The sequence below is a fragment of the Crinia signifera genome, chromosome 11, assembly GCF_055691185.1.
Source record: "Crinia signifera chromosome 11, ASM5569118v1, whole genome shotgun sequence".
In the NCBI taxonomy this organism is placed as follows: domain Eukaryota; kingdom Metazoa; phylum Chordata; class Amphibia; order Anura; family Myobatrachidae; genus Crinia; species Crinia signifera.
Genome location: NC_139227.1, coordinates 22,433,397 through 22,448,219, shown reverse-complemented (window position 1 = coordinate 22,448,219; position 14,823 = coordinate 22,433,397).

The window sequence follows — 14,823 nt, the reverse complement described above, 5'->3', positions numbered from 1 at the left end:
AGTGAAAATGAAAAAAATAAATTTTTCATTTTCACAGCTCAGTTGTATCAAAATTGGTGAAACCCCTGGGGGTTTGAAATGTACACTATACCCCTTGATGAATTCCCTGAAGGGTGTAGTTTGCAAAATGGGGTCACTTGTGGGGGGGTTCCACTGTATTGGTGTTTCGGGGGTCATTCAACCAGAATCTGTGCTGCAAAATCCAAAAATCACTCCTTCCCTTCTGAGTCCTGCCATGCACCCAACTGGTATTTTTTGGTCACACATGAGGCATTGCCGTACTCGGGAGAAATTGGGGCACAGATTTTGGGGTGCTTTGTCTCCTTCATTCCTTGTGAAAATGAAAAATTTTGAGCCAGATCTGCATTTTTGTGTAAAAAAATGTAATTTTTTACACAAAAATGCAGTTCTGGCTCAAAATTTTTTATTTTCACAAGGAATGAAGGAGACAAAGCACCCCAAAATCTGTGCCCCAATTTCTCCCGAGTACGGCAATGCCTCACGTGTGACCAAAAAATACCAGTTGGGTGCATGGCAGGACTCAGAAGGGAAGGAGTGATTTTTGGTGGCGGAATGAATGGTGGGTGCTATGTCGCATTAGCAAGACCCCCGAAGCACCAATACAGTGGAACCCCCCCACAAGTGACCCCATTTTGCAAACTACACCCTTCAGGGAATTCATCTAGGGGTATAGTGTACATTTCAAACCCCCAGGGGTTTCACCAATTGTGGTACAACTGGGCAGTGAAAATGAAAAAAAATAATTTTTCATTTTCACAGCTCAGTTGTATCAAAATTGGTGAAACCCCTGGGGGTTTGAAATGTACACTATACCCCTTGATGAATTCCCTGAAGGGTGTAGTTTGCAAAATGGGGTCACTTGTGGGGGGTTCCACTGTATGGGTGTTTCGGGGGTCATTCAACCAGAATCTGTGCTGCAAAATCCAAAAATCACTCCTTCCCTTCTGAGTCCTGCCATGCACCCAACTGGTATTTTTTGGTCACACATGAGGCATTGCCGTACTCGGGAGAAATTGGGGCACAGATTTTGGGGTGCTTTGTCTCCTTCATTCCTTGTGAAAATGAAAAATTTTGAGCCAGATCTGCATTTTTGTGTTAAAAAATGTAATTTTTTACACAAAAATGCAGTTCTGGCTCAAATTTTTTTATTTTCACAAGGAATGAAGGAGACAAAGCACCCCAAAATCTGTGCCCCAATTTCTCCCGAGTACGGCAATGCCTCACGTGTGACCAAAAAATACCAGTTGGGTGCATGGCAGGACTCAGAAGGGAAGGAGTGATTTTTGGTGGCGGAATGAATGGTGGGTGCTATGTCGCATTAGCAAGACCCCCGAAGCACCAATACAGTGGAACCCCCCCACAAGTGACCCCATTTTAGTCACCAGCTTTGGGAGGGGGGCTGGCGCTGCGGCTGGCGGGGGGGTGGGAGGGGTGCTGGCGCTGTGGCAGCCGGGTGGGTGGGAGGGAGGGGGGCTGCCGGGTGGGAGGGGGGGGGGCTGGCGATCGGTGGGGTATATACACACACACACACACACACACACACATATATATATATATATATATATATATATGTGTATATATGTATATATATATATATATATATATATTTATATATATACATATATATACACACACATATATATATATATATATATATATATATATATATATATATATGTGTGTATATATATATATATATATATATATATATATATATATATATATACATATATTTTCAGTGCATATATTTTATTTTACAACTTTTTCAGCAGCTTGATGCTGCTGCTGCAGCTGCGGGGGGGAGGGGGGAGGAGGGCAGCGCTGCGTGCGCTCCAGACGCTCCGGGGGAGCCGTGGGAGCCGCTGCTGCTGCCGGGTGAGTGCCCGGCGGGTGCGAGGGGTGGGCTGCACATCGGTGGTGATCGGTGCTGTACCTGACAGCACCGATCACCACCGATCCCTGTGTTACCGAGCGGCTTAGCCGCCGGTAACACAGGAAACGCTGTGAATGGCTGTTCAGATTTGAACAGCCAATCACAGCGATCGCCGACCGGGGGGGGCACCCCTGCCCCCCCTGGGCGTCGAGGGGGGATGTCTGCTGTCAGGGACAGCAGACATCACCTAACTGTCACTGCGTCTCTAGACGCAGTGACAGTTAGAAGTCATGACGTACATTTATGCCATGTGTCGGGAAGTACCTCCCGGCCATGACGTAAATGTACGTCAAATGTCGGGAAGGGGTTAAAGCAGAAAAAATTGAACTTTTAGAATTTTCATTTTTTGACCAGAATGACAGCCCCGGGGGTTATAAACATGTTGATATGGATGTGATTTTTTTTCTGACTGCGGTTTCAAAACCATGCACCAGAATCCACTTCTTTTAACTCAGTAATACATTTTGGATGTGTACCTAGAGTTTAAAGCAGAAAAACAGGAACTTTTAGAATTTTCATTTTTTGACCAAAACGACAGCCCCGGGGGTTATAAACATGTTGATATGGATGTGATTTTTTTTCTGACTGCGGTTTCAAAACCATGCACCAGAATCCACTTCTTTCAAGTCAGTAATACATTTTGAATGTGTACCTAGAGTTTAAAGCAGAAAAACAGGAACTTTTAGAATTTTCATTTTTTGACCAAAACGACAGCCCCGGGGGTTATAAACATGTTGATATGGTTGTGATTTTTTTTCTGACTGCGGTTTCAAAACCATGCACCAGAATGCACTTCTTTCAAGTCAGTAATACATTTTGGATGTGTACCTAGAGTTTAAAGCAGAAAAACAGGAACTTTTAGAATTTTCATTTTTTGACCAGAACAACAGCCCCGGGGGTTATAAACATGTTGATATGGATGTGATTTTTTTTCTGACTGCGATTTCAAAACCATGCACCAGAATCCACTTCTTTCAACTCAGTAATACATTTTGGATGTGTACCTAGAGTTTAAAGCAGAAAAACAGGAACTTTTAGAATTTTCATTTTTTGACCAAAACGACAGCCCCGGGGGTTATAAACATGTTGATATGGATGTGATTTTTTTTCTGACTGCGGTTTCAAAACCATGCACCAGAATCCACTTCTTTCAACTCAGTAATACATTTTGGATGTGTACCTAGAGTTTAAAGCAGAAAAACAGGAACTTTTAGAATTTTCATTTTTTGACCAAAACGACAGCCCCGGGAGTTATAAACATGTTGATATGGATGTGATTTTTTTTCTGACTGCGGTTTCAAAACCATGCACCAGAATCCACTTCTTTCAACTCAGTAATACATTTTGGATGTGTACCTAGAGTTTAAAGCAGAAAAACAGGAACTTTTAGAATTTTCATTTTTTGACCAAAACGACAGCCCCGGGAGTTATAAAAATGTTGATATATATGTGATTTTTTTTTCTGACTGCGGTTTCAAAACCATGCACCAGAATCCACTTCTTTCAAGTCAGTAATACATTTTGGATGTGTACCTAGAGTTTAAAGCAGAAAAACAGGAACTTTTAGAATTTTCATTTTTTGACCAAAACGACAGCCCCGGGGGTTATAAACATGTTGATATGGATGTGATTTTTTTTCTGACTGCGGTTTCAAAACCATGCACCAGAATGCACTTCTTTCAAGTCAGTAATACATTTTGGATGTGTACCTAGAGTTTAAAGCAGAAAAACAGGAACTTTTAGAATTTTCATTTTTTGACCAAAACGACAGCCCAGGGGGTTATAAACATGTTGATATGGATGTGATTTTTTTTCTGACTGCGGTTTCAAAACCATGCACCAGAATGCACTTCTTTCAAGTCAGTAATACATTTTGGATGTGTACCTAGAGTTTAAAGCAGAAAAACAGGAACTTTTAGAATTTTCATTTTTTGACCAGAACGACAGCCCCGGGGGTTATAAACATGTTGATATGGATGTGATTTTTTTTCTGACTGCGGTTTCAAAACCATGCACCAGAATCCACTTCTTTCAACTCAGTAATACATTTTGGATGTGTACCTAGAGTTTAAAGCAGAAAAACAGGAACTTTTAGAATTTTCATTTTTTGACCAAAACGACAGCCCCGGGAGTTATAAAAATGTTGATATATATGTGATTTTTTTTTCTGACTGCGGTTTCAAAACCATGCACCAGAATCCACTTCTTTCAAGTCAGTAATACATTTCGGATGTGTACCTAGAGTTTAAAGCAGAAAAAACTGAACTTTTAGAATTTTCATTTTTTGACCAAAACGACAGCCCCGGGGGTTATAAACATGTTGATATGGTTGTGATTTTTTTTCTGACTGCGGTTTCAAAACCATGCACCAGAATGCACTTCTTTCAAGTCAGTAATACATTTTGGATGTGTACCTAGAGTTTAAAGCAGAAAAACAGGAACTTTTAGAATTTTCATTTTTTGACCAGAACGACAGCCCCGGGGGTTATAAACATGTTGATATGGATGTGATTTTTTTTCTGACTGCGGTTTCAAAACCATGCACCAGAATGCACTTCTTTCAACTCAGTAATACATTTTGGATGTGTACCTAGAGTTTAAAGCAGAAAAACAGGAACTTTTAGAATTTTCATTTTTTTACCAAAACGACAGCCCCGGGAGTTATAAAAATGTTGATATATATGTGATTTTTTTTTCTGACTGCGGTTTCAAAACCATGCACCAGAATCCACTTCTTTCAAGTCAGTAATACATTTTGGATGTGTACCTAGAGTTTAAAGCAGAAAAAATTGAACTTTTAGAATTTTCATTTTTTGACCAGAACGACAGCCCCGGGGGTTATAAACATGTTGATATGGATGTGATTTTTTTTATGACTGCGGTTTCAAAACCATGCACCAGAATGCACTTCTTTCAAGTCAGTAATACATTTTGGATGTGTACCTAGAGTTTAAAGCAGAAAAAATTGAACTTTTAGAATTTTCATTTTTTGACCAAAACGACAGCCCCGGGGGTTATAAACATGTTGATATGGTTGTGATTTTTTTTCTGACTGCGGTTTCAAAACCATGCACCAGAATGCACTTCTTTCAAGTCAGTAATACATTTTGGATGTGTACCTAGAGTTTAAAGCAGAAAAACAGGAACTTTTAGAATTTTCATTTTTTTGACCAGAACGACAGCCCCGGGGGTTATAAACATGTTGATATGGATGTGATTTTTTTTCTGACTGCAGTTTCAAAACCATGCACCAGAATCCACTTCTTTCAACTCAGTAATACATTTTGGATGTGTACCTAGAGTTTAAAGCAGAAAAACAGGAACTTTTAGAATTTTCATTTTTTGACCAAAACGACAGCCCCGGGAGTTATAAAAATGTTGATATATATGTGATTTTTTTTTCTGACTGCGGTTTCAAAACCATGCACCAGAATCCACTTCTTTCAACTCAGTAATACATTTTGGATGTGTACCTAGAGTTTAAAGCAGAAAAACAGGAACTTTTAGAATTTTCATTTTTTGACCAAAACGACAGCCCCGGGGGTTATAAACATGTTGATATGGTTGTGATTTTTTTTCTGACTGCGGTTTCAAAACCATGCACCAGAATGCACTTCTTTCAAGTCAGTAATACATTTTGGATGTGTACCTAGAGTTTAAAGCAGAAAAAATTGAACTTTTAGAATTTTCATTTTTTGACCAAAACGACAGCCCCGGGGGTTATAAACATGTTGATATGGTTGTGATTTTTTTTCTGACTGCGGTTTCAAAACCATGCACCAGAATGCACTTCTTTCAAGTCAGTAATACATTTTGGATGTGTACCTAGAGTTTAAAGCAGAAAAACAGGAACTTTTAGAATTTTCATTTTTTGACCAAAACGACAGCCCCGGGAGTTATAAAAATGTTGATATATATGTGATTTTTTTTTATGACTGCGGTTTCAAAACCATGCACCAGAATCCACTTCTTTCAAGTCAGTAATACATTTTGGATGTGTACCTAGAGTTTAAAGCAGAAAAACAGGAACTTTTAGAATTTTCATTTTTTGACCAGAACGACAGCCCCGGGGGTTATAAACATGTTGATATGGATGTGATTTTTTTTCTGACTGCGGTTTCAAAACCATGCACCAGAATCCACTTCTTTCAACTCAGTAATACATTTTGGATGTGTACCTAGAGTTTAAAGCAGAAAAACAGGAACTTTTAGAATTTTCATTTTTTGACCAAAACGACAGCCCCGGGGGTTATAAACATGTTGATATGGATGTGATTTTTTTTCTGACTGCGGTTTCAAAACCATGCACCAGAATCCACTTCTTTCAACTCAGTAATACATTTTGGATGTGTACCTAGAGTTTAAAGCAGAAAAACAGGAACTTTTAGAATTTTCATTTTTTGACCAAAACGACAGCCCCGGGAGTTATAAAAATGTTGATATATATGTGATTTTTTTTTCTGACTGCGGTTTCAAAACCATGCACCAGAATCCACTTCTTTCAAGTCAGTAATACATTTTGGATGTGTACCTAGAGTTTAAAGCAGAAAAATTGAACTTTTAGAATTTTCATTTTTTGACCAAAACGACAGCCCCGGGGGTTATAAACATGTTGATATGGTTGTGATTTTTTTTCTGACTGCGGTTTCAAAACCATGCACCAGAATGCACTTCTTTCAAGTCAGTAATACATTTTGGATGTGTACCTAGAGTTTAAAGCAGAAAAACAGGAACTTTTAGAATTTTCATTTTTTGACCAAAACGACAGCCCCGGGAGTTATAAAAATGTTGATATATATGTGATTTTTTTTTATGACTGCGGTTTCAAAACCATGCACCAGAATCCACTTCTTTCAAGTCAGTAATACATTTTGGATGTGTACCTAGAGTTTAAAGCAGTAAAACAGGAACTTTTAGAATTTTCATTTTTTGACCAAAACGACAGCCCCGGGGGTTATAAACATGTTGATATGGATGTGATTTTTTTTCTGACTGCAGTTTCAAAACCATGCACCAGAATCCACTTCTTTCAACTCAGTAATACATTTTGGATGTGTACCTAGAGTTTAAAGCAGAAAAACAGGAACTTTTAGAATTTTCATTTTTTGACCAAAACGACAGCCCCGGGGGTTATAAACATGTTGATATGGATGTGATTTTTTTTCTGACTGCGGTTTCAAAACCATGCACCAGAATCCACTTCTTTCAACTCAGTAATACATTTTGGATGTGTACCTAGAGTTTAAAGCAGAAAAAACTGAACTTTTAGAATTTTCATTTTTTGACCAAAACGACAGCCCCGGGAGTTATAAAAATGTTGATATATATGTGATTTTTTTTTCTGACTGCGGTTTCAAAACCATGCACCAGAATCCACTTCTTTCAAGTCAGTAATACATTTTGGATGTGTACCTAGAGTTTAAAGCAGAAAAACAGGAACTTTTAGAATTTTCATTTTTTGACCAAAACGACAGCCCCGGGGGTTATAAACATGTTGATATGGTTGTGATTTTTTTTCTGACTGCGGTTTCAAAACCATGCACCAGAATGCACTTCTTTCAAGTCAGTAATACATTTTGGATGTGTACCTAGAGTTTAAAGCAGAAAAACAGGAACTTTTAGAATTTTCATTTTTTGACCAGAACGACAGCCCCGGGGGTTATAAACATGTTGATATGGATGTGATTTTTTTTCTGACTGCGGTTTCAAAACCATGCACCAGAATCCACTTCTTTCAACTCAGTAATACATTTTGGATGTGTACCTAGAGTTTAAAGCAGAAAAACAGGAACTTTTAGAATTTTCATTTTTTGACCAAAACGACAGCGCCGGGGGTTATAGACATGTTGATATGGATGTGATTTTTTTTCTGACTGCGGTTTCAAAACCATGCACCAGAATCCACTTCTTTCAACTCAGTAATACATTTTGGATGTGTACCTAGAGTTTAAAGCAGAAAAACAGGAACTTTTAGAATTTTCATTTTTTGACCAAAACGACAGCCCCGGGGGTTATAAACATGTTGATATGGATGTGATTTTTTTTCTGACTGCGGTTTCAAAACCATGCACCAGAATCCACTTCTTTCAACTCAGTAATACATTTTGGATGTGTACCTAGAGTTTAAAGCAGAAAAACAGGAACTTTTAGAATTTTCATTTTTTGACCAAAACGACAGCCCCGGGGGTTATAGACATGTTGATATGGATGGGATTTTTTTTCTGACTGCGGTTTCAAAACCATGCACCAGAATCCACTTCTTTCAACTCAGTAATACATTTTGGATGTGTACCTAGAGTTTAAAGCAGAAAAATAGGAACTTTTAGAATTTTCATTTTTTGACCAAAACGACAGCCCCGGGAGTTATAAAAATGTTGATATATATGTGATTTTTTTTTCTGACTGCGGTTTCAAAACCATGCACCAGAATCCACTTCTTTCAACTCAGTAATACATTTTGGATGTGTACCTAGAGTTTAAAGCAGAAAAACAGGAACTTTTAGAATTTTCATTTTTTGACCAAAACGACAGCCCCGGGGGTTATAGACATGTTGATATGGATGTGATTTTTTTTCTGACTGCGGTTTCAAAACCATGCACCAGAATCCACTTCTTTCAACTCAGTAATACATTTTGGATGTGTACCTAGAGTTTAAAGCAGAAAAACAGGAACTTTTAGAATTTTCATTTTTTGACCAAAACGACAGCCCCGGGAGTTATAAAAATGTTGATATATATGTGATTTTTTTTTCTGACTGCGGTTTCAAAACCATGCACCAGAATCCACTTCTTTCAACTCAGTAATACATTTTGGATGTGTACCTAGAGTTTAAAGCAGAAAAACAGGAACTTTTAGAATTTTCATTTTTTGACCAAAACGACAGCCCCGGGGGTTATAAACATGTTGATATGGATGTGATTTTTTTTCTGACTGCGGTTTCAAAACCATGCACCAGAATCCACTTCTTTCAACTCAGTAATACATTTTGGATGTGTACCTAGAGTTTAAAGCAGAAAAACAGGAACTTTTAGAATTTTCATTTTTTGACCAAAACGACAGCCCCGGGGGTTATAGACATGTTGATATGGATGGGATTTTTTTTCTGACTGCGGTTTCAAAACCATGCACCAGAATCCACTTCTTTCAACTCAGTAATACATTTTGGATGTGTACCTAGAGTTTAAAGCAGAAAAACAGGAACTTTTAGAATTTTCATTTTTTGACCAAAACGACAGCCCCGGGAGTTATAAAAATGTTGATATATATGTGATTTTTTTTTCTGACTGCGGTTTCAAAACCATGCACCAGAATCCACTTCTTTCAACTCAGTAATACATTTTGGATGTGTACCTAGAGTTTAAAGCAGAAAAACAGGAACTTTTAGAATTTTAATTTTTTGAACCAAAACGACAGCCCCGGGGGTTATAAACATGTTGATATGGTTGTGATTGTTTTTCTGACTGCGGTTTCAAAACCATGCACCAGAATGCACTTCTTTCAAGTCAGTAATACATTTTGGATGTGTACCTAGAGTTTAAAGCAGAAAAACAGGAACTTTTAGAATTTTCATTTTTTTACCAGAACGACAGCCCCGGGGGTTATAAACATGTTGATATGGATGTGATTTTTTTTCTGACTGCGATTTCAAAACCATGCACCAGAATCCACTTCTTTCAACTCAGTAATACATTTTGGATGTGTACCTAGAGTTTAAAGCAGAAAAACAGGAACTTTTAGAATTTTCATTTTTTGACCAAAACGACAGCCCCGGGGGTTATAAACATGTTGATATGGATGTGATTTTTTTTCTGACTGCGGTTTCAAAACCATGCACCAGAATCCACTTCTTTCAACTCAGTAATACATTTTGGATGTGTACCTAGAGGTTAAAGCAGAAAAACAGGAACTTTTAGAATTTTCATTTTTTGACCAAAACGACAGCCCCGGGAGTTATAAAAATGTTGATATATATGTGATTTTTTTTTTCTGACTGCGGTTTCAAAACCATGCACCAGAATCCACTTCTTTCAAGTCAGTAATACATTTTGGATGTGTACCTAGAGTTTAAAGCAGAAAAACAGGAACTTTTAGAATTTTCATTTTTTGACCAAAACGACAGCCCCGGGGGTTATAAACATGTTGATATGGTTGTGATTGTTTTTCTGACTGCGGTTTCAAAACCATGCACCAGAATGCACTTCTTTCAAGTCAGTAATACATTTTGGATGTGTACCTAGAGTTTAAAGCAGAAAAACAGGAACTTTTAGAATTTTCATTTTTTTACCAGAACGACAGCCCCGGGGGTTATAAACATGTTGATATGGATGTGATTTTTTTTCTGACTGCGATTTCAAAACCATGCACCAGAATCCACTTCTTTCAACTCAGTAATACATTTTGGATGTGTACCTAGAGTTTAAAGCAGAAAAACAGGAACTTTTAGAATTTTCATTTTTTGACCAAAACGACAGCCCCGGGGGTTATAAACATGTTGATATGGATGTGATTTTTTTTCTGACTGCGGTTTCAAAACCATGCACCAGAATCCACTTCTTTCAACTCAGTAATACATTTTGGATGTGTACCTAGAGGTTAAAGCAGAAAAACAGGAACTTTTAGAATTTTCATTTTTTGACCAAAACGACAGCCCCGGGAGTTATAAAAATGTTGATATATATGTGATTTTTTTTTTCTGACTGCGGTTTCAAAACCATGCACCAGAATCCACTTCTTTCAAGTCAGTAATACATTTTGGATGTGTACCTAGAGTTTAAAGCAGAAAAACAGGAACTTTTAGAATTTTCATTTTTTGACCAAAACGACAGCCCCGGGGGTTATAAACATGTTGATATGGGTGTGATTTTTTTTCTGACTGCGGTTTCAAAACCATGCACCAGAATCCACTTCTTTCAACTCAGTAATACATTTTGGATGTGTACCTAGAGTTTAAAGCAGAAAAAAAGGAACTTTTAGAATTTTCATTTTTTGACCAGAACGACAGCCCCGGGGGTTATAAACATGTTGATATGGATGTGATTTTTTTTCTGACTGCGGTTTCAAAACCATGCACCAGAATCCACTTCTTTCAACTCAGTAATACATTTTGGATGTGTACCTAGAGTTTAAAGCAGAAAAACAGGAACTTTTAGAATTTTCATTTTTTGACCAAAACGACAGCCCCGGGGGTTATAAACATGTTGATATGGATGTGATTTTTTTTCTGACTGCGGTTTCAAAACCATGCACCAGAATCCACTTCTTTCAACTCAGTAATACATTTTGGATGTGTACCTAGAGTTTAAAGCAGAAAAACAGGAACTTTTAGAATTTTCATTTTTTGACCAAAACGACAGCCCCGGGGGTTATAGACATGTTGATATGGATGGGATTTTTTTTCTGACTGCGGTTTCAAAACCATGCACCAGAATCCACTTCTTTCAACTCAGTAATACATTTTGGATGTGTACCTAGAGTTTAAAGCAGAAAAACAGGAACTTTTAGAATTTTCATTTTTTGACCAAAACGACAGCCCCGGGAGTTATAAAAATGTTGATATATATGTGATTTTTTTTTCTGACTGCGGTTTCAAAACCATGCACCAGAATCCACTTCTTTCAACTCAGTAATACATTTTGGATGTGTACCTAGAGTTTAAAGCAGAAAAACAGGAACTTTTAGAATTTTCATTTTTTGACCAAAACGACAGCCCCGGGGGTTATAAACATGTTGATATGGATGTGATTTTTTTTCTGACTGCGGTTTCAAAACCATGCACCAGAATCCACTTCTTTCAAGTCAGTAATACATTTTGGATGTGTACCTAGAGTTTAAAGCAGAAAAACAGGAACTTTTAGAATTTTCATTTTTTGACCAAAACGACAGCCCCGGGGGTTATAAACATGTTGATATGGATGTGATTTTTTTTCTGACTGCGGTTTCAAAACCATGCACCAGAATCCACTTCTTTCAACTCAGTAATACATTTTGGATGTGTACCTAGAGTTTAAAGCAGAAAAACAGGAACTTTTAGAATTTTCATTTTTTGACCAAAACGACAGCCCCGGGGGTTATAGACATGTTGATATGGATGGGATTTTTTTTCTGACTGCGGTTTCAAAACCATGCACCAGAATCCACTTCTTTCAACTCAGTAATACATTTTGGATGTGTACCTAGAGTTTAAAGCAGAAAAACAGGAACTTTTAGAATTTTCATTTTTTGACCAAAACGACAGCCCCGGGAGTTATAAAAATGTTGATATATATGTGATTTTTTTTTCTGACTGCGGTTTCAAAACCATGCACCAGAATCCACTTCTTTCAACTCAGTAATACATTTTGGATGTGTACCTAGAGTTTAAAGCAGAAAAACAGGAACTTTTAGAATTTTAATTTTTTGAACCAAAACGACAGCCCCGGGGGTTATAAACATGTTGATATGGATGTGATTTTTTTTCTGACTGCGGTTTCAAAACCATGCACCAGAATCCACTTCTTTCAAGTCAGTAATACATTTTGGATGTGTACCTAGAGTTTAAAGCAGAAAAACCGGAACTTTTAGAATTTTCATTTTTTGACCAAAACGACAGCCCCGGGGGTTATAAACATGTTGATATGGTTGTGATTGTTTTTCTGACTGCGGTTTCAAAACCATGCACCAGAATGCACTTCTTTCAAGTCAGTAATACATTTTGGATGTGTACCTAGAGTTTAAAGCAGAAAAACAGGAACTTTTAGAATTTTCATTTTTTTACCAGAACGACAGCCCCGGGGGTTATAAACATGTTGATATGGATGTGATTTTTTTTCTGACTGCGATTTCAAAACCATGCACCAGAATCCACTTCTTTCAACTCAGTAATACATTTTGGATGTGTACCTAGAGTTTAAAGCAGAAAAACAGGAACTTTTAGAATTTTCATTTTTTGACCAAAACGACAGCCCCGGGGGTTATAAACATGTTGATATGGATGTGATTTTTTTTCTGACTGCGGTTTCAAAACCATGCACCAGAATCCACTTCTTTCAACTCAGTAATACATTTTGGATGTGTACCTAGAGGTTAAAGCAGAAAAACAGGAACTTTTAGAATTTTCATTTTTTGACCAAAACGACAGCCCCGGGAGTTATAAAAATGTTGATATATATGTGATTTTTTTTTTCTGACTGCGGTTTCAAAACCATGCACCAGAATCCACTTCTTTCAAGTCAGTAATACATTTTGGATGTGTACCTAGAGTTTAAAGCAGAAAAACAGGAACTTTTAGAATTTTCATTTTTTGACCAAAACGACAGCCCCGGGGGTTATAAACATGTTGATATGGGTGTGATTTTTTTTCTGACTGCGGTTTCAAAACCATGCACCAGAATCCACTTCTTTCAACTCAGTAATACATTTTGGATGTGTACCTAGAGTTTAAAGCAGAAAAAAAGGAACTTTTAGAATTTTCATTTTTTGACCAGAACGACAGCCCCGGGGGTTATAAACATGTTGATATGGATGTGATTTTTTTTCTGACTGCGGTTTCAAAACCATGCACCAGAATCCACTTCTTTCAACTCAGTAATACATTTTGGATGTGTACCTAGAGTTTAAAGCAGAAAAACAGGAACTTTTAGAATTTTCATTTTTTGACCAAAACGACAGCCCCGGGGGTTATAAACATGTTGATATGGATGTGATTTTTTTTCTGACTGCGGTTTCAAAACTATGCACCAGAATCCACTTCTTTCAACTCAGTAATACATTTTGGATGTGTACCTAGAGTTTAAAGCAGAAAAACAGGAACTTTTAGAATTTTCATTTTTTGACCAAAACGACAGCCCCGGGGGTTATAGACATGTTGATATGGATGGGATTTTTTTTCTGACTGCGGTTTCAAAACCATGCACCAGAATCCACTTCTTTCAACTCAGTAATACATTTTGGATGTGTACCTAGAGTTTAAAGCAGAAAAACAGGAACTTTTAGAATTTTCATTTTTTGACCAAAACGACAGCCCCGGGAGTTATAAAAATGTTGATATATATGTGATTTTTTTTTCTGACTGCGGTTTCAAAACCATGCACCAGAATCCACTTCTTTCAACTCAGTAATACATTTTGGATGTGTACCTAGAGTTTAAAGCAGAAAAACAGGAACTTTTAGAATTTTCATTTTTTGACCAAAACGACAGCCCCGGGGGTTATAAACATGTTGATATGGATGTGATTTTTTTTCTGACTGCGGTTTCAAAACCATGCACCAGAATCCACTTCTTTCAAGTCAGTAATACATTTTGGATGTGTACCTAGAGTTTAAAGCAGAAAAACAGGAACTTTTAGAATTTTCATTTTTTGACCAAAACGACAGCCCCGGGGGTTATAAACATGTTGATATGGTTGTGATTTTTTTTCTGACTGCGGTTTCAAAACCATGCACCAGAATGCACTTCTTTCAAGTCAGTAATACATTTTGGATGTGTACCTAGAGTTTAAAGCAGAAAAACAGGAACTTTTAGAATTTTCATTTTTTTACCAGAACGACAGCCCCGGGGGTTATAAACATGTTGATATGGATGTGATTTTTTTTCTGACTGCGATTTCAAAACCATGCACCAGAATCCACTTCTTTCAACTCGGTAATACATTTTGGATGTGTACCTAGAGTTTAAAGCAGAAAAACAGGAACTTTTAGAATTTTCATTTTTTGACCAAAACGACAGCCCCGGGGGTTATAAACATGTTGATATGGATGTGATTTTTTTTCTGACTGCGGTTTCAAAACCATGCACCAGAATCCACTTCTTTCAACTCAGTAATACATTTTGGATGTGTACCTAGAGTTTAAAGCAGAAAAACAGGAACTTTTAGAATTTTCATTTTTTGAC